Source organism: Malaclemys terrapin, chromosome 8, assembly GCF_027887155.1.
Source record: "Malaclemys terrapin pileata isolate rMalTer1 chromosome 8, rMalTer1.hap1, whole genome shotgun sequence".
Lineage (NCBI taxonomy): Eukaryota > Metazoa > Chordata > Testudines > Emydidae > Malaclemys > Malaclemys terrapin.
In genome coordinates this window covers 90,400,573-90,418,796 of record NC_071512.1, presented here as the reverse complement: position 1 = coordinate 90,418,796, position 18,224 = coordinate 90,400,573, and the positions used below count along the sequence as shown (strand labels likewise).

At 46.5% G+C, this 18,224-nt stretch overlaps 1 long non-coding RNA gene across 1 annotated transcript; it reads right to left on the bottom strand.

The window, feature by feature from the left end:
• Positions 1–1,438: 1,438 nt before the first annotated feature.
• On the bottom strand, positions 1,439–18,179 carry LOC128842115 (uncharacterized). The gene is made up of 3 exons (XR_008445942.1): positions 18,092–18,179; positions 17,458–17,530; positions 1,439–1,658 (listed from the first exon to the last, which is right to left on the bottom strand). It is a non-coding gene; the product is annotated as an uncharacterized LOC128842115 (long non-coding RNA).
• Positions 18,180–18,224: the final 45 nt, after the last annotated feature.

Below are 18,224 nucleotides of genomic sequence, written 5' to 3'. Positions count from 1 at the left end.
CATAGTGATACTCAGTCCCTGGAAAAGACCCTTTGGGCTATAAGGAGCTGGATGTACGTTACAATAACTCTTAGGCTTTGTCTACACTGGACTTTTGTTGGTAAAACTTTTGTTGTTCAGGGGTGTGAAAAAAAACACACCCCCGAACGACAAAAGTTTTACCGACGAAAAGCGCCGGTGTGAACAGCGTTTTGTCAGCTGGAGAGCTTTTCTGCCGACAAAGCTACTGCCTCTGTTGGAGGTGGAATTTTTTTTGTGGGCATGAGAGCTCTCTCCCACCAACAAAGAGCGGCTACACTGTGAACCTTTTAGCGGCAAAGCTCTAGCAGCACAGCTGTGTCACGAAAAGGTGTGTAGTGTAGACATAACCTTAGACTGCCCTAACTTTTGCTGGAACCAAGTTGGTCCCGGGCTGGCCTTAAAATGGAGGGAGGGCATAAAGGTGACATAACGCCCCCACCCTCCTAAGCTGAACTGAGTTTACTGTTTATCCTGACCTACATTTGTCATTTATTAAACTAATAGGTGAAACAAGGACACTGGCAGCACTAATTTATTTAGATGGTTCCAACTATGTGGCTTGACTCTGACCTGAAGGGACTATCTCTAGAGGTTACATTCTCCATTGGTTTCTTGGTCTCCCTTTGACCTTTCTACTGAGACTTGGTCAGCTCAGCAAAGGTGACATTTAGTGCCAGCTATGGTAGTGGTGATTGTTTTAGTAACATGGGCACCTGACTCCTGGGAGCTGGACTGATATCCCACTGATCAGATGACAACAAATTTGTCACTGCACTGTCAAAATACCCAATTGCTTCATTTCAAACAAGGGTCCTGGTAGCCAGCCCTCCTCTTTGCCATTTTTGGAAGATTCATCCTAGTGCTTACTTGAAGTCTTACTGGAACTTCTCTGTTCCATTCCTTCATTATAGCCATATGGTCCTCAAGTCTTTGCTTGAAATGTGGCAACTTGGTATTTTGACATTCCAGAGCCAACATTAGTTAAAAGGAACCTTATGAACATTTGAATTCTACATATGGAATCATTTATTATGTGGTATATGAACCATTAAGATTACAAGCACTTGCAAAGTGATATATAGAAAACGTATGCCTAGATTACATTCTCACACGTATTTGTCATTTGTTTTTGAGAGGAAGATATTAACACAGCAAAACATGCTACAGGCACAAGTACCTTAGCCAAGTCCTTCAACATGTTCGGGGGAGATATGTTTTAATGAAGAAGGAATGAGAGGAGTTACATAATTTCCTGACCAAAGCTCAAAGAGACTAATGCAGGGGTAGGCAACCTATGGCACGCGTGCCGAAGGTGGCACGCAAGCTGATTTTCAGTGGCACTCACACTGCCCGGAACCTGGCCACCGGTCAGGGGGGCTCTGCATTTTAATTTAATTTTAAATGAAGCTTCTTAAACATTTTAAAAACCTTATTTACTTTACAGACAACAATAGTTTAGTTATATATTATAGTCTTATAGAAAGAGACCATCTAAAAATGTTTAAATGTATGACTGGCATGCGAAACCTTAAATTAGAGTGAATAAATGAAGATTCGGCACACACTTCTGAAAGGTTGCTGACCCCTGGACTAATGGATTTGAAGTTAGATGCCTCTCGGTCAGGGATGCTCTTGTCCTGAAATAAGACCAAGAAAACTCCATTAGTGTCATATTTTTCTTTCTTCACAATTTATTCTGGTTTGGAGCCTTGGGAGTCAGAGGCCAACACTTTCCTGTTCACAGAGCACTGAAACATTAGTGTCAAACTGATCAAGGAGTGAGGGAAAAAACATAAGTACAGGAAATCCAGGGGTCTACCAGAAAACACCCTGAATGGGGTCCAAATTGTCTTCCATGCTATTTGAATGCCACATAAGGGATTTTGAGGCTGGAATCCTCTTGCCCCCACCCCAACCAAAGGAGTATTGCGGAATATGACTCCCTACTTGTAGTAGTGGAGAGTCTGTGACTGATTATTCTCAACCACTGAAGGGGTAGGTCACTGATATATCTGTTCATAAACACCATCTATTAACACAAGCGTGCTCCAAGTTAAGGTCCCCTTTATCATTCCCAGAAGTTGACAGATCTCCAATAAGACTGAGGATCAATAGCACAGAGGAGTGGTTGGAAGCGTGAGGCTGGTAGCCAGCGTGTGGCTGTTAGCCAGCTGGATGGCTTTTGTCAGAGAACCAAGGAGTTCCATTGTGTTGGGGGAAAGCAAAAAGGGAGCGATCAGAAGCTGAGAGAGCGGAAGAGGGAAAAACTCTGAGGAAGACAGTATACACCTTTTCTGGACAACTTGAAGTATAGCTACTTTGATAGTCCTCTGCCTTCCCTTGCATTCAAAGGCAAAGCTGCATCCCACTTTGTAAAACTGCCAGGCAGTTCTAGTGGCAACTTCCTATTTAATTATTGCTGCAAAATTAAATTTCTTTTGGTAATGAGAATGTTTTATGTATTCCATTGTTGCGTGTGTGCAATATGAAAGAAAAACCACAGCAACACTATTGTAAAAAACACTGTGGTTAAATATAGACACATAATAACCATGTTGCACTGTAAGTCAAAACTAAGCATGCCAGGGCTCAAATAAAAAACTTCTGCTTTACCAGGCTGTGTACAGAGATCCAAGGTTGCAGCAAATGGCTTTCATCAGACAAACTTTGCTACTCCCTACATTTATTTTCAATTGCAAGCTGGACAATTAGAGCCAGATCTTGGGGTTCTGAGGAGCTGCACAGAGCATCAGTCAGGGGTGCATGTATACAGGTGTCTTAAATTTCCTGCAGCTCTGTGCAGGATTGATCCTCCTGCATCATTTTAGTCTAGAGCTGCATGAGGGCTGTCCTATTTTACATTTTGCTGAAATGCGATTGAGGATTGGTGTCCTGATCAGGCACCCTTTTTTCCAGTTACACTTTTCCCCCCTCAGATATCCTGGCAGCTGGGTGAAGACGAGAATAAAAACTCCTACACAGGCTACATGCATTTGGAGGTTTCTTCTTAAGTTGTGATCTTCCCTGGACCAGTTAAACCATCTTTAAGGTCAGATTACACACTGCATTACACTGGAGAATATTGCCCCATATCAATGTCAATAAGGTAATTATTAGCTGTAGCAACACGAAATCACGTCATTTAGTTCCAATTACACACTAGCCATAATGGGCAAGATTCTGGCCCCCACTCAGCCCCTACATATTGGCCCAGTCCAACTCCGTTACATGCCTAATTACACCCACTTAAGGATATGAAAGGGCATTTATATTGGTTTAATTTACACTCCGCCTGGGCTATACTAGGAATTTGCATCAGTATAGCTCAGGGATCGGCAACCTTTGGCAAGCAGCCTGCCAGGGTAAGCCCCCTGGCAGGCCGGGCCGGTTTGTTTACCTCACACGGCCGATTGTGGCTCCCACTCGCTGCGGTTCCCCACTCTAGGCCAATGGGGGCTGCGGGAAGCGGTGCGGGCTGAGGGATGTGCTGGCCGCCACTTCCTGCCATCCCCATTGGCTTGGAGCAGCAAACCACAGCCAGTGGGAGCCGCGATCAGCCAAACCTGCGGACGTGGCAGGTAAACAAACCGGCAGGCTGCAGGCCAAAGGTTGCCGATCCCTGGTATAGCTACCTCTCTCAGGGGTGGGGATTTTTCAGACCCCTGAGAGACGCAAGTACCCAGTGTAGACCAGCCCTTAGCCTTCTCTGCATTGCACTGGTAAATGCATGTAGACATGCTGCATAATATAAACCAGGCTACTCTGGTTATTCATTGGATTAAATCATACTAATCTAGGCCCCACCAATGCAGCTCATCTACATTAGGGGTTTACATTGATGGAACTAGACTGATACAGTTACATAAGGGAAAATTCTCTAATATAGGCAAGACCTCAGACTCAATGGACCAAATTCCAAAGTGCTGTATTAAAGGGAGTGGCTGTATATTACAAACTGGTCAGGGGTCGTGATCCTAAAGAAGTCTAAATTGATGTAGCATATATATGTATGGAATGAAGGGTCCATGAGCTGAAAGAAGGATTAAATTAAACCTACTTACAGAGTTTATCTACATTTAAAATGCTGCAGCTGCACTGCTGTAGCACTTCACTGTAGACACTACCTATGCCACCTACCGGACAGGCAGTAGCTAGGTCAACAGAAGAATTCTTCTGTCAACCTACCACTGGTCTACATTGGGGGTTAGGTCGGTTTGGCTACATCTCTCTTAGAATCACTTCTGAATTTGGCCCTTATACTTCAGCAAATATTCTCCTAGGCCTGGTCTACACAAGGAATTTACATCGGTGTATCTATGTCTCTCAGGGATGTGAAAAATCTATCCCCCTGAGACACAGCTATTTCAACCTGACCCCTGGTGTTGACAACACTAGATCAATGGAAGAATTCTTCTGTTGACCTAGCTACAGGGAAGTGGTTTACCTACACCAATGGGAGAAGCCCTCTCGTTGGCATACATATACTGAAGTGCTACAATGGCACAGCTGCAGTGGCTCAGCTGTGCCTCTATAGCATTTTAAGTGTAGAGAAGCCCTTAGTAAAAGAAATAGATTTGTCAGATCTGCCCAACACTGTTACATATAATGGCAATTCCTAAGCATCAACTATTTATTTACTTAATGATTCATCCTCTCCTCCATATGTTTATTTAAATAGCCTAACCACATCCATTGTTGCTGATTACAAGCTGGAAATGACTTTACAATGTCATGTTCAATCGACTCTAATCATTCCCACATGGTCTTAGACTCCAGAGTTACCACTCATCAGTGAACATTTGCAGAAGAGAATAAATCAGCATTTCACTTGGGATAAAATACTACTGGGGAAATATGTATTTAGAGTTCAATCCAGCACCCAATGACATCTGTTAAAAGACTCCTGGTGACTTCAACAGGCATTAGGCTCAGGCCCTTACAACCAAAAATGCCATAGTTCTTCGAGCACCTTCTGTGTGATGAAATTGTGAAATATCCTTTCAGATGCAATTCTACTCTGAAAACTATGTAAAAAGGGCATCATGGGACTCCACGCTAATTCCCCCTCAGACCAGGTCTAACACTAGGAATTTACTTCAGGATAGCTACATCTCTCAGGGGTATAAAAATTCCACACCCTGAGAGACATCGCTGTACTGACCTAACCCAGTGTAGACCAGCACTAGCTTGATTGAATAATAGCTACTGCCTCTTGGGGCAGTGGATTACTTACACTGATCTTGTTTAATTAGCTGGTAGCAACAGCTGATTTCCTTTGTTTTCATTCTCAGCTCTTCCCCCGGAGAGAGGGGTGAAAGGGCTTGAGGGTACCCCACAGGAAGGAATTCCCAAGTGCGCCCTCCTAGCTCTTCAAAGGGGTTTTTGCATTTGGGTGGTGGCAGCATCTATCCATCCCAGGTCAGAGAAAAGCTGTAACCTTGGAAGTTTAATACAAGCCTGGAGTGACCAGTATTAATTTGGGAGAAGCCCTCCTGTTGGCATAGGTAGTGACTGCTACTGAAGCTGCTGCAGTGTTTTAAGTGTAGGTATACCCAACCCTCAGTGATTCCAGATCAAATGTGTTCAGTTTACAAGTAAAAAGACGGGAGGAGTTTAACTGCCAGCCATGTAAATTCAACCTCAGATCTGAAGTTGATGCTCGGTTCTTTCTGGTTTGTGCATCATCACCAATAATAAAGACTCTGAGATTCTGAGAGCCAAATTCTGTTCTCATTGTCTTCAGTGGGGTTGCATAGGTCAGTGGGGTTCTGAGGTCAGAATTTGGCCCTGCAGAGGAAACTAATTAACAATTCCGTTGACAATGCATGAGCCAGAATAGAATCCAGCTCTCTTTCCCATAGCTCTGCAGGGCTATCAGGAGTAAAAAGTTATAAAAACATGCTTTTGTCAGTGAGCAGACGTGACACTGGGTACACAGAGGCAGCTAATATTCGGAGTCAGACGGAGCCATTTTTACACGATTACTTTTTTCCCCCACAGCTACATTAATTATCCATGCTTTTGTAAGGCCATTGTGATGGGAGCAGATACCAGATCCAGCAGACAAGAAGTTGATCCCCTGCTCAAGGCTCTGGTGGCTCACAGCTATACCGGGGGAAGGTAGGGCTCCTGACAGAACAGACTCTAGCCACGTGCGGAGCCACACAGGACTTTTTAAGGAGCCCCTTCTTTTCAGTACTCTCTTTCACCACACACACACACATATAATGGCCATTTGAGACATTGTTTCACCTACACATCAGGAAAGATGAACTACAAGATTCCAAACCCCCTCTCAGTTGCTGAAAACCTGGGTTCCTGATTTAGATCTAGCTGATATAAACATTCTGGCCTCTCATCCATCCACCTCCCTCAGTTATAGCAAACTCTTTACATGTAAGGAATATTATGTTATTCTTCCCCGCATCTCACGACTCACTTTTCCATACCACTGTGAGGCTGGTAAACCAAGTGCCAGCTCTAGCCAAGGCTGTAGGCATTAGCTAAGAACTTACAAACTCATAGTTGGAAACCAAACCAGTTCACCTGTATGTTAGTTCTGTTCAAGAAAGGCATTAGTCTTATAAGAATGTATTTAGTGTTTAGACCCTATGAAATGCTTGCTGCATGCATTGATCTCACCCGTAATGTCTGAATTCCATGCTATAAGGAAATATGTAAGTTTTTCTTTATAATTTGGAAAATGTTTGCTCTGAACTTGTGAACCCAGGCATGGGAATCATCCTCCCCCTCCCCATCCAAGAGGACTATCAATAATTAAGCTAGGGTTACCATACGTCCAGATTTTCCCGGACATGTCCGGCTTTTTGGTGCTCAAATCCCCGTCCGGGGGGAATTGCCAAAAAGCCGAACGTGTCTGGGAAAATGCCGGCATCCCTGCCCCAGTCCCTTGCTTACCTGAGCGGCTCCGGCAGGCTGCGAGCTGCAGGCGGATTCCCCGCTGCGGCGGCGGCGGCTGCTGCTCCCCCCAGACACCTCAGTTTTGTGTAGCTGAAGAGCCGAGCTGCCCGAGCGCTACCGGCTTCACGGTTTGCCGGGCAGCCCCCAGACCTCCAGACCCTACGCCCCAGGCCAGGCGCTTCCCCTCCCGGGCTCCGGCTGCGCTGGGGAAGCGCTCGGCCCGGGGCGCAGGGTCTGGAGGTCTGGGGGCTGCCTGGCAAACCGTGAAGCCGGTAGCACTCAGGCAGCCCTTTTTGCGTGGCTGGGAGGCAGGAGGAGGGGGAATGCGGGGCGCTCAGGGGAGGGAGCGGAGTTGGGGCAGGGACTTTGGGGAAGGGGTGGAGTTGGGGCGGGGCCGGGGCGGGGCCAGGGCCCCGTGGAGTGTCCCCTTTTTAAAAACCTTTAATATGATAACCCTAGTTAAGCCTTTTTAATTGCCCCATCCACCCCAAGGAGAAGTATCTGCAGAAGGTCTCCCATTGGTCTGAATGCTGGAAGAGGGAAATAAATATATCAGGGGTAGCCAAACTGCGGCTCGGGAGTTGCATGAAGCTTTTTTACGGTTAAAATGCAACTCAAGGAGCCCTCCATGGCCACCGATCCCATCCCCCACCTAACAGACCGGGGGGGGAGTTTGGTGCTTCTGCCCTGTGGCAGGGATGGTAGGGCTCGGGGCTTCTGTCAGAGACGACTGGTGCTTGCTGAGAGCGTGGGGGGGGGGGCGGGCACAATTTAAAGGTTCCCCGCCAACAGCTTGAGTCATGCCCCACACAGGCATGCCCCCCTCTTACTCTCAGTAGCCCTTTCCTACAGCTCCTAGGAGTTCCCAGCTTGCTGGCTCCAGCAGCGGTTATGCAGGTAGGGGGCCCTATGGCACCATGTGACTGAGCGGGACCAGCAAACCCTGGCAAAATTATGGGGGGGGCACGTGACCCCATGTGCCTCCCCACACATCGTCTCTGGCTTTTGCCCACTGCAGAGGGGGGGTCTCAGAGTTTCAGCCCCATGGGGCACACCTGTTGGGGTTTGGGGCTACAGCAGAAGCAGGACTGAAGCCCAGAGACCCCTCCCTTCTCCCCACAGGACGGAAGCCTGGAGCCCTGACAGAGGCCTCTCACGGGCTGAAGCTCCGAGACACCCCTCTCCGCAGGGCTGAAGCCCCGAGCCCCAGCAGGTGTGCCCCGGCTCTCGAATTTCTGAAGACTGGCATATGTGGCTCGGAGGGTCTGTAAGTTTGGCCACCCCTGAAATATATAGTGGACATGAAGATTTTTCATTTCTTTGCTGTTTGAACTCACAGAGGGCCAGAGACACTAAACTGAAGCCAGAGATCGTTCCCTGGGTTTGCCCTGAAATACATTTTGAATTACCAGGTCTGTACAACTCTGTCACTCTTAGGATTTTGGGCTTGGCTACACTTACAAGTTAGAGCGCACTAAAGCAGCCCAGTGCGCTCTAACTCATGACACGTCCACATTTACAAGGCATGTAGAGCGCTCGGACTCCGCAGCTAGAGTGCTCCTGGGACTCCACCTCGACAAGTGGAATAATGTGTGATGCAGAGGAGGAGGAGGAAAGCAGGAGCTAGGGGGCTGAGGAGCAGGAAGACACCCCAGCATCCCTAGATGCATGCAGCCAGGAGCTGTTTTCAAGCCAGCAGGAAGGTAGCCAGTCGCTGCGGCCGCTGCTTGGGGAAGGATAAACACCAGAGGAGGTTCTCGGTAAGCAGCTTTTATTTTGGAAAGGAAGTTATTCGGTGTGGGCTCTTGGGGTGAGGAGAGTTAGGGCTGCATGCATGCCTAGATCCGGAATAGGACGCTGATGTGCTCTCTCACATCACGGTAATCGGCCTCAGTGAACTCTTCAAAGGTCTCATCCAGAATGTGCAATGTGCTTGAGCAGGTTTCTTGGGAAAGCCCCTGTGGTCCTTGTCCCAGTCAGGCTAACATGTCCACCCCACTGTGCTGTGAGGGGTGCAGGGATCATTGCTGAACACAGGCAAGCTGCATATGGGTCAGGGAGGAAGCCGTATTGTAGTAGAAGACCCTCCCTTGCTTCCCAGGTCACCCTCAGCAGCGAGATATCTTCCAGGATGAACTCCTGTGGAAAATGTTGGGACAGTGTTCAGTATAGGTGCCCCCTGCAGCTGTTGGCTCTCCCCCAGGCACAGAAAGCCAGAGGGCAGTACAACCCTGAAACAATCAGTCCCCCTTACTCCTGTGCTTACTCACCATTTTGGGGCTCCCGTGGGTTATGTGCGCTTGCTTTTGGATGGGCAAATTATTTTATTGTGTAGACTGTGTTTGCCCTCCTTAAGTATGGGGGAATCATTGCTCTGTCTGGTGTGAACAATGCTGCCTCTGTTAAGTGTTGCATTTTGCCTTTACAGATGCAACCCTGAGATCGCAGCCGTCCGTCTTATCACCGGCCGAGAGGCTGCAAAGAATCAGGAAAAGACTGCATAGAAGCAAAGAATCATAGACTGTCAGGGTTGGAAGGGACCTCAGGAGGTCATGTAGTCCAACCCCCTGCTCAAAGCAGGACCAATCCCCAGGCAGATTTTTGCCCCAGATCCCTAAATGGCCCCCTCAAGGAGTGAACTTACAACCCTGGGTTTAGCAGGCCAATGCTCAAACCACTGAGCTATCCCTCCCCAAAGAAGACATGCTGCATGAAGTAATGCAGCACTCTAAAAGTGCAGGAGTGGAGGGAGAGTGAAAGGAGAATACACCAGCAGAATGAGGAGCGTTGGCATAAAAGCACAGTGCTCTGGCAGCAAAGCACAGAGCAGCTGATAAGCATCATGGAGTGCCAAGCAGACTCTCTCCAGGCGCTCGTAGGCATGCAGGAGGAGCACTACCGCGCCTGTCCCCCCTGCAGCTCTTGTCCCAAAACTCTTTCCCTTGTGCTCCCATGTTACCTCCAACCCACATTCCCCAGCATCCGGGTTCTTACTGCCACCAGCTGCCTCCAACACCTGTCGCTTCACCACCCAGCCTTGAAAACTACGACCCTTACCCACTGCACTCAACCCCTATCACCATGCAGTATAGCCATCCTGAAGCACAGCACTCATTGCACAGCACTCCAGACAGGAAGGCTGAGTATGATAACAGGACATACACAAATCTGTGATTGTACCATTACCCACCCCACCCCCTTGCCCTTTCTGTTTCTCAAGCAGCCTCCAGGTGTTGAACCTCCGAGTTCCATGCCTGAGTGAATCTTTCACCCTTCCCTTCACAAACTTTATGGAGAGTACAGCACACGGATATAACCACAGGGATGCTGTCAGCAGCCAAGCCCAGCTTCCCATACAGAGAGCGCCTTTAAACGGTCAAAAGCACACTCCACAGTCATTCTGCACCAGCTCAGCCTGTTGTTGAACCACTCCTTGCTGCTGTCAAGGCTCCCTGTGTAGGGTTTCATGAGCCACAGCATTAAAGGGAAAGCAGGGTCTCCAAGGATCGCAATGAGCATTTTGACTTCCCCTACAGTGATTTTCTGGTCTGGGAAAAAAGTCCCAGCTTGCAGCTTCCTGAACAGTCCAGTGTTCCAAAAGATGCATACGTCATGCACCTTTCAGGGCCAGCCTGCCTTAATGTCAATGAAACACCCACGGTGATCCACAAGTGCCTGGAGAACCATAGAGAAATACCCCTTGCGATTAACGTACTCGGAGGCTAGATGGGCTGGTGCCAGAGTTGGACTATACGTCCCATCTATCACCCCTCCGCAGTTAGGGAAACCCACTTGTGCAAAGCCAGCCTGTAGAAGAGCGGACTCACCCCTGCGGCACCTCCTGCTGGTCATCTACAGGAATTAGCCCATTTCAGCGTTGGAGTGCCCTCTGCAGGCCAGTGGTTCGCCTGTCCTCCAGCCCCATGTCCCTCCCGGACCCTGGTGCCCTTTTATCTGGAGTGCTGCCCCCTGGCAGTACACCCCTCAGTACTAGGGTCTCCCCTCCCCAGGGAACCCCCCATCCACTATCCCTACCTCACCTCAGAATCAGGCCACTACCAGTCACCAACTAGCCCCCGCTCCCTGGGGCAGACTACAGTATAGGCCACTCATCACAGGCAAGGTTGGGTTTGGACCTGCTGCCTTGGCCTACCCCTGGGCTGCCCTCTGCAACCCCCAGTACCCCTTGGCTTTCTGCTAGGCCACAGCCTAGGGCTTTCCAGGCTGGAGCTCCCCAGCCTTTCCGCAGCCCTGCTCCACTCAGGTACTCTGTCTCTAGCTCCCTGCAACCAGGCCCATCTCCCTCTACAGCTAGAGAGAGACTGCTTGGCCTCTGGCTCACAGCCTTTTTAGACAGGCCAGCTGGGGCCTGATTGGAGCATGGCCCAGCTGCAGCCACTTCCCAATCAGCCCAGCTTAGCAGCTCCCAGCCACCATCTTCCCCCAGGGCTGTTTTAAGCCCTTCAGGGCAGGAGCGGGTGTCCACCCCGCTACACAGCCACAATGTCATGCACGTTACCCAGAGTCATGGTTCTTCTGAGCAGGATGCGATTAAAGGCCCTGCAAACTTGCATCAACACGATTCCAAAGGTAGACTTTCCTACTCCAAACTGGTTAGCTGTCTGGAGTTGCCAGCTTCCAGATTGCAATAGCCACCCGCTTCTCCACCGGCAGGGCAGCTCTCAATCTCGTGTCCTTGTGCCGTAGGGTGGGGGCGAGCTCCTCACACAGTCCCATGAAAGTGAATTTTCTCATACGAAAGTTCTGCAGCCACTGCTCATCATCCTGAGCCCAAAAGCGGCGTTCCACGGTGGTGAGCATGTCCGTGAATGCCACAAGCAATCTCATGTCATATGCGTTACTCGAGTCGATATCGTCGTCGGAGTCCTCACTGTCAGTTTGGATATTAAGGAGTAACTCGACTGCCAAATGTGACATGCTGGCGAGACCCATCAGCATATTCCTCAGCAGTTCAGGCGCTGTTCCCACAGACCGAAAAGGGAAGACAGAGAGTGCAGCACAAAAAACATTGAAAGATGGCGCCAAAAGTGGATGGAAGCAGAGGGATTGCTGGGATGCAAAGCAATGCATCACAGGGCGTTGGGACAGGACCCAGAATACCCCGCACCCCTCGTCCCCTTCCCACAAGCCACAGCACCAGAATGGGAAGAGGTGCTCTGTGGGATAGCTACCCATAATGCACCGCTTCCAATGCCGCTGCAAGTGCCACAAATGTGGCCATGCCAGTGCGCTTGTAGCTGTCAGTGTGGACAGACTGCAGCGCTTTCCCTACTGTGCTCTATGAAGGTTGGTTTAACTAAAAGCGCTCTCCATTTGCAAGTGTAGCCATGCTTTTAGATTGCAGCTCATTGTGTGCATATATTTGCTTGCTTTAACCCGTAAATAACTTTCTTATTTATGTTTCCTAGTTAATAAATCTTTAGCTACTTTGTTAATGTATTGGCTACAGGCGTTGTCTTTCGTGTAAGATTTACAGTCCCAGTTGACCTGGGGTAAGTGACTGGCACCAGAAGCAACCTGAATATTTTGTGATTTTTGGTGTAAATGACCTTTTATCACTAAGTCCAACTTGGAGAGTCTAAGGAGACTGTCTGTGACTCCATGATAAGGTTATAGTGATCCATGAGTTCACATTTGTCACTGGCTTAGTGAAATGTAATTATAGAATTTACCACTAGATTGGGGTATCTGCCCTGGTTTTGAAAGTCTGCCCTGAGATAGGCACTCACGGTCATAAGCCACTCCAGACAGCGTGACAACCACATTCCAACAATGACAGACAGTATCTTTCTCATCATGAGACCAACTCTTCCTCGTGTGTTTCTGTGACAACTGAGATCATGCGAGGCACCTGAGCTCACAGTCCCCTCCTGATATAAGCAGGAAACGAGGGCTAGTGACAGGCACTCTCAGTGAGAAGTCCTTGGCTATCCAATTTGCTCCCTCTCCTGCCTCGAGCCCAGACAAACTTCTAGATCCACCTGTTTGCCCATGCTTTTTCTGGAGAGGGATGGGATGATTAGGTGCTGACTGAGGGGCAGTGGAGACCGGGTTGGGAGAAGTCAACTAGGGTTTGGAAGATACTGTTGTAGTTCTGTGATTTTTCTCTTGTATGATTACAGGCTGGGTTGAGTGCCCTGTGTTAATATTTTATTGGAACTGTTTTATATAAACGTTGTGATGTACCTAGAGCCTAGGATAGATGCAGTGAAAAAATATGAAAAATAAATAAATCATCCACAGCCCATGCAGATATCACATCCTCCAATCCTTAGATTGTTTGTGGACGTGGCCGGACACCCCACATCTTATTTCATAAAGGGCTCCATAAAATCTAGAGCCAGTCTGGGCTAAGGAACATGTGATATGGTACCAGATCCTCACATGGTATAAACCACTATAGCTCAATTGTCTCCAATATCACTCTACGTCAAATGACATCAGCTAAGGATCTGGCCTTTAATTTCTCCCACAACTATTCTCATAACTTCAGGTGAATTCAGTGAACTCCCTATGTTCTCTCATATCTTTTGGCATCTACAATAAGCTTTCTAGCATCTCTTAACAATTCCAGTCATTTTGCTGAGCTCCCCTAGCACCTCTCAAACCTTTAGCTTCCTTTGCTCTTCTCTCAGCATTTAGGTGGTCAAAAGCAAATATTTTTGCCAAATTTGTCTGGAATTGGTTGAGCCTGATTTGGAATTACAGAAGCTCCCAAAAATGCTGTGGTTTTGGATCAGCCTTTTAGCTCTTTTAAGTAAACAAACAAAACCCCACTTTAATTTAGACACAATTTCCAGGCCATTATTGTCAGAATGCAGATGAAAGGCTTTGGGGTATTAAAAAACAAAATCTAAATAAGAAGCAGCAGAAATTCAGTGGAATTAAGAGTGGGGCTCTCCCTGCCTTTGATATGACATTCCAACAGAGTGTTCTGGTTTCTCCCAGCATCCAGTGCATATGAGCAGGTTTCTAAATAAAATGGAGAAGAAATTCCACTCACCAGTCTGACTGTTCTTTAAATGACAATGTTGGGGGGTTAAAGTCGGTGAGCAAATTTGAAATCCATGTTAAAGTGAGCAATTGCATAAAACTCTTCCTCAATGCTGGCACAGTTCATTGCACATAATTTCATATCACTAGTCCATCTGTTCTAAATACTCAAAGTAAAGATAGAAAGTTTTCAAAATAAATGGCTTAGAGTAACAAATGCAAACTCTGCATCCTTCCAGAAAATCTGTTTATTCTTGCTTCAGTCAGCTTCCTTTCAGTATTCATTAAGGCAAGGATGCTCTATGCTAATTCAACAATAAATACTGAAAGTCTAGACTTCAGCTGAAGGAGTAACATAAATCCACTTGAATCTACTTGCTCTTAATTAAGATACTTGCCATCCACACCTGGTTGCCTTTTGGAACAGTAAATTAATAATCGATGTTTATCAAGAGAATACAAACATTCCTTTAAACACTTGCTCTTTGCCTTTGTTACACTTTATCTTTCACAAGATAGTTATTTATCGTTTGGTTTGAACCCCGGTGTTCAGTTTTCAGCAGGGTAATACCAGTCTAATATCAACTTAAGCATGTGGAAAAGTAATCTATATTAATGGACTATATTCTCATTATGAATATGAACCCCATCTAGTGGTCAAAATATATTTATATAAAATAAGGCAGGCCAGCGCACACGACAATACTAAAAAGAATACTCAAAAACTAAATCTCAACAGCCTCTAAACGTAAACAGAACAATCCACCAGTGAATTCAAATGCAATGTTAGAATTTTACAGATAGCGTGTCTTTCAAAAAGGAAGCCTAAGGCTTAATTATGGAGGATGAAAAGTGATTTTTGCATGTGAATTATGATACAGTACTCAGTACAGACAAATGCACAAATACATCAGGACAAACTAAAGTACTATAGACCTTATGTCTATAGGAAAGGGATGTTGGCCAAAATTTCAAAAAAGGACACCCAATGTTTGGCTCCTAAATACATATTTAGGCACCTAAATCAGTGGCCTGATTTTCAAAGTGCTGAGCACCCAGGAACTCCCACTGACTTCAAGGCATTTTTGTGCTTTTAGCCTCCTCAAATACATTCTGCTCGCTTAGAGTGAATTTCTGTCACTGCTCCTTACCCTCCCACCCCCCCATCATCTGTGCAGTTCCCCTGTGCAGTGAGCCAGGAAATGGAGAGGCCATACCAGGGGCTACAGAGCATGTTGTGTAGACTATGGAGTTGAGTGCCATAGCAGTCTACTTATCGTAACACATATGAAGGAGAAAGGGTGGTGGCTGGACCAGGGGACAAGTGAATAGTAGGTCTCCAAAATGCCCACAGCCACTGACCACAAATCCTGGATGGAAGATGCAACCCCATGGGCTGGACTAGCGATCCTGCAGTGGCTATATGGATGTCCAGTACCCTGCCACCAAATTGGGTAGGAGAATTTCATCCCACAATGGTAACATATACACATCACTTGCATTGGTGTGGATGGTCAAATTCTTGGGATTCTGGGACAGTCCATGCCAGAGTGGGAACTCTGCTACCCTTTTACAGGACACCGTTTGCACTGCCCAGATCTTCTTGCTGGTGCAGAAAGGCCCCACCCTTCTCCTGCCCCTCCAGCTCTGAGGAGTCACTACCCCTACAGTGCTAAACGCTTCTGGTGCTTTCACTCAGAATACATCTGCACTGCAAATGAAGGTGTGATTGCAGCACAGGTAGGCATACCTGGGCAAGCTTTCATCTAGCTGGCGAGGATCACAGTGGTAGTGAAGACATGGCAGCACACGTTATCCAGTCCAATACAAGCCCACTGTGGACTCTGGTATGTGCTCAGGTTGCTGACCCTCACCAGGATCCGTGATCCTATGTTGTCACTGCTACTGTTAGCTATGCTTACTAGGTTAAACTAGCATTCCATGCATCTGATGAAGTGGGCTGTAGCCCATGAAAGCTTATACTCAAATAAATTTGTTATTCTCTAAGGTGCCACAAGTACTCCTGTTCTTTTTGCGGATACAGACTAACACGGCTGCTACTCTGAAACCTAGCATGGCTATGTTAACCTCACACCTTCAGCATAGGTTTCTACATCTTGAGCTATTCACTGGTGGCAAAAGCAGGATTTTATACTCTATGTGGGCCAGCCAGTAGAGGGAGATATAATCTCATATATTTAGATGAGGATTGTAGCAGGATCCTTCACATTGCCACTAGGGTGGTTTCAAAAACTTCCACAAGCATTTCTCCTCTTAATAAATTAATAAACAATAGCACAGACTATTACGTGCATTTCCAATGTAAAACAGAGTCTATAGAGCTATAATAATTTAAAATAACAAGTCTTCAAAATGATTGTTATTGCTAATAATTTTTTTAATATTATATAAAAATTCTTTTACTCTCAAACTGTTTCTTCCACCTATTCTGGGAAAGTTATATTCAGCAATGTATTAGTCATTGCTTAATTATCCTTAAGAAGTCTTATTAATATGTATGTATGTATGAAGATCTATCTGGCAGGAATGCATTTTAATGATGTCGCTGAAAGGCAACAAGCTATAATTTCAAGAAGAGTGTTATGTCATGACTAAACAATAGCAAACTCATTAAAGCAGCCCAGAAATAGTGTGCTGGGTGGAAGTAAAAATTTAAATCCATTTTAATATTTTAATTACAATCTTAATTAGAAAATGTTTAGACATCTTGCCTGCATAGTTAGAGAATCAAATGATTTAGAAATATCCCTGCTGGTAAAAGTATTTAAAAATGTAGTCTACAGCTTCCAGTCCCATTATTGGCAGCCTGTGTAAAACCCAAATATGAAAGGAACAGTTGGAAACTAAACATGTTGTGGCCTATTAATTAGTCTCAATCAAACTTAGAATTTTTAAGTAATTAAAACACGAGGCCTACACTCTCAGCAGAAAATAACTAGAGGCTCCAGTGCATAGGCTGTAATGTTCCATATAAATAAATAACAGTCTACACTTTAAAATCAAGGACACGGTATACAGCAGTGGTTTTCAACCTTTTTTTCATTTACAACCCCCCAAAAATGTTGAATGGAGGTGCAAACCCTATGGAAATCTTAGGCATAGTCTGTGGACCCCCAGAGGTCCGCGGACCACAGGTTGAAAACCACTTACATACATCATATGTAACAGTATCTATTTTCTGTACCCAATATGGGTGCTTTACCTTTTATATAGCTTTTTGTGATGGATATCTGCTTCTTCTCCTAAGGTAAATCATCAACACTTAACATAACCCTACCCAGTGAATTCTGAACAACCCCACTAAATCTAAGGAGGCAACATGCCTAAATACAAACATAAAAGGGCAAGAAGAAAATAGAACAGCAAGAGAGCTAATGAAGGGAGAGAATGAGAAGGAAAGCAGGGAACAGAGAAAAGAGAGGCATAGAAGACCAGGAGAGGAGAAAACAAGAACCTGGGATTTACAGAGAGGGTACTTACCAAACTGTCAAGTTGTGACACTATGAATAGTGAGGGATATCACAGAAGCATGGATGAGAGTTCAAGTGTGTCACTGAAACACATAGTGAAATCCTTCATGTAAGATTTAACTGCCTTGGACTGAATACAAAACAATGCAAAAAAAAAAAAAGTGCAACTTGGCTGATCTGTACTTGAATTGGCAAGGGGTGAAATGGAAAAAGGAGATAGAGAAGGGCAGTGAGTCAGAATTAAATAGGGAGAGAAGGGATGAGGGAACTGATGGAGATGGCACAGTGAGAAATAAGGTGTCAAGGATTTGAGGTGGGATAAAAGAAGAGAGGACAAAAGAAAATAGACACAGGAAGACAAAAGGACACAGAGGAGAACAGATAAAGAGGAAAAGCAGGTGGAGATGGAGGTAGAGACAAAAAAGAGAAGGCATTTTAATAGCCCATGCAGAGACGTCTGCAGATCAGGCCAGGCAATAAGCAGAAGTGAAGGCTAGGTGGCTTCCTCGGTTACCCATGCTGAACATTTGGGAGAGACTGTCACACATCTGCCACGAGCTTTGCTGGGGTGAGGGGTCAGTCTGTGGCCGATCAGGGGGAGGTTAGAGGTAAAAGCTGGGGGGCGGGGTAGCCGGGCATGGCACCTGCTCTCTGGGACTTGTGGATGGCGTCGTGATGCCTCTGCCAGCTGCACTATCAGAGAGAGGCAGAGCTCAGATCCTGCGGCTCCCGGCACAGGCCCCTGCAGCCAGGCTCCAAGAGAATCCCCTCGGCTGG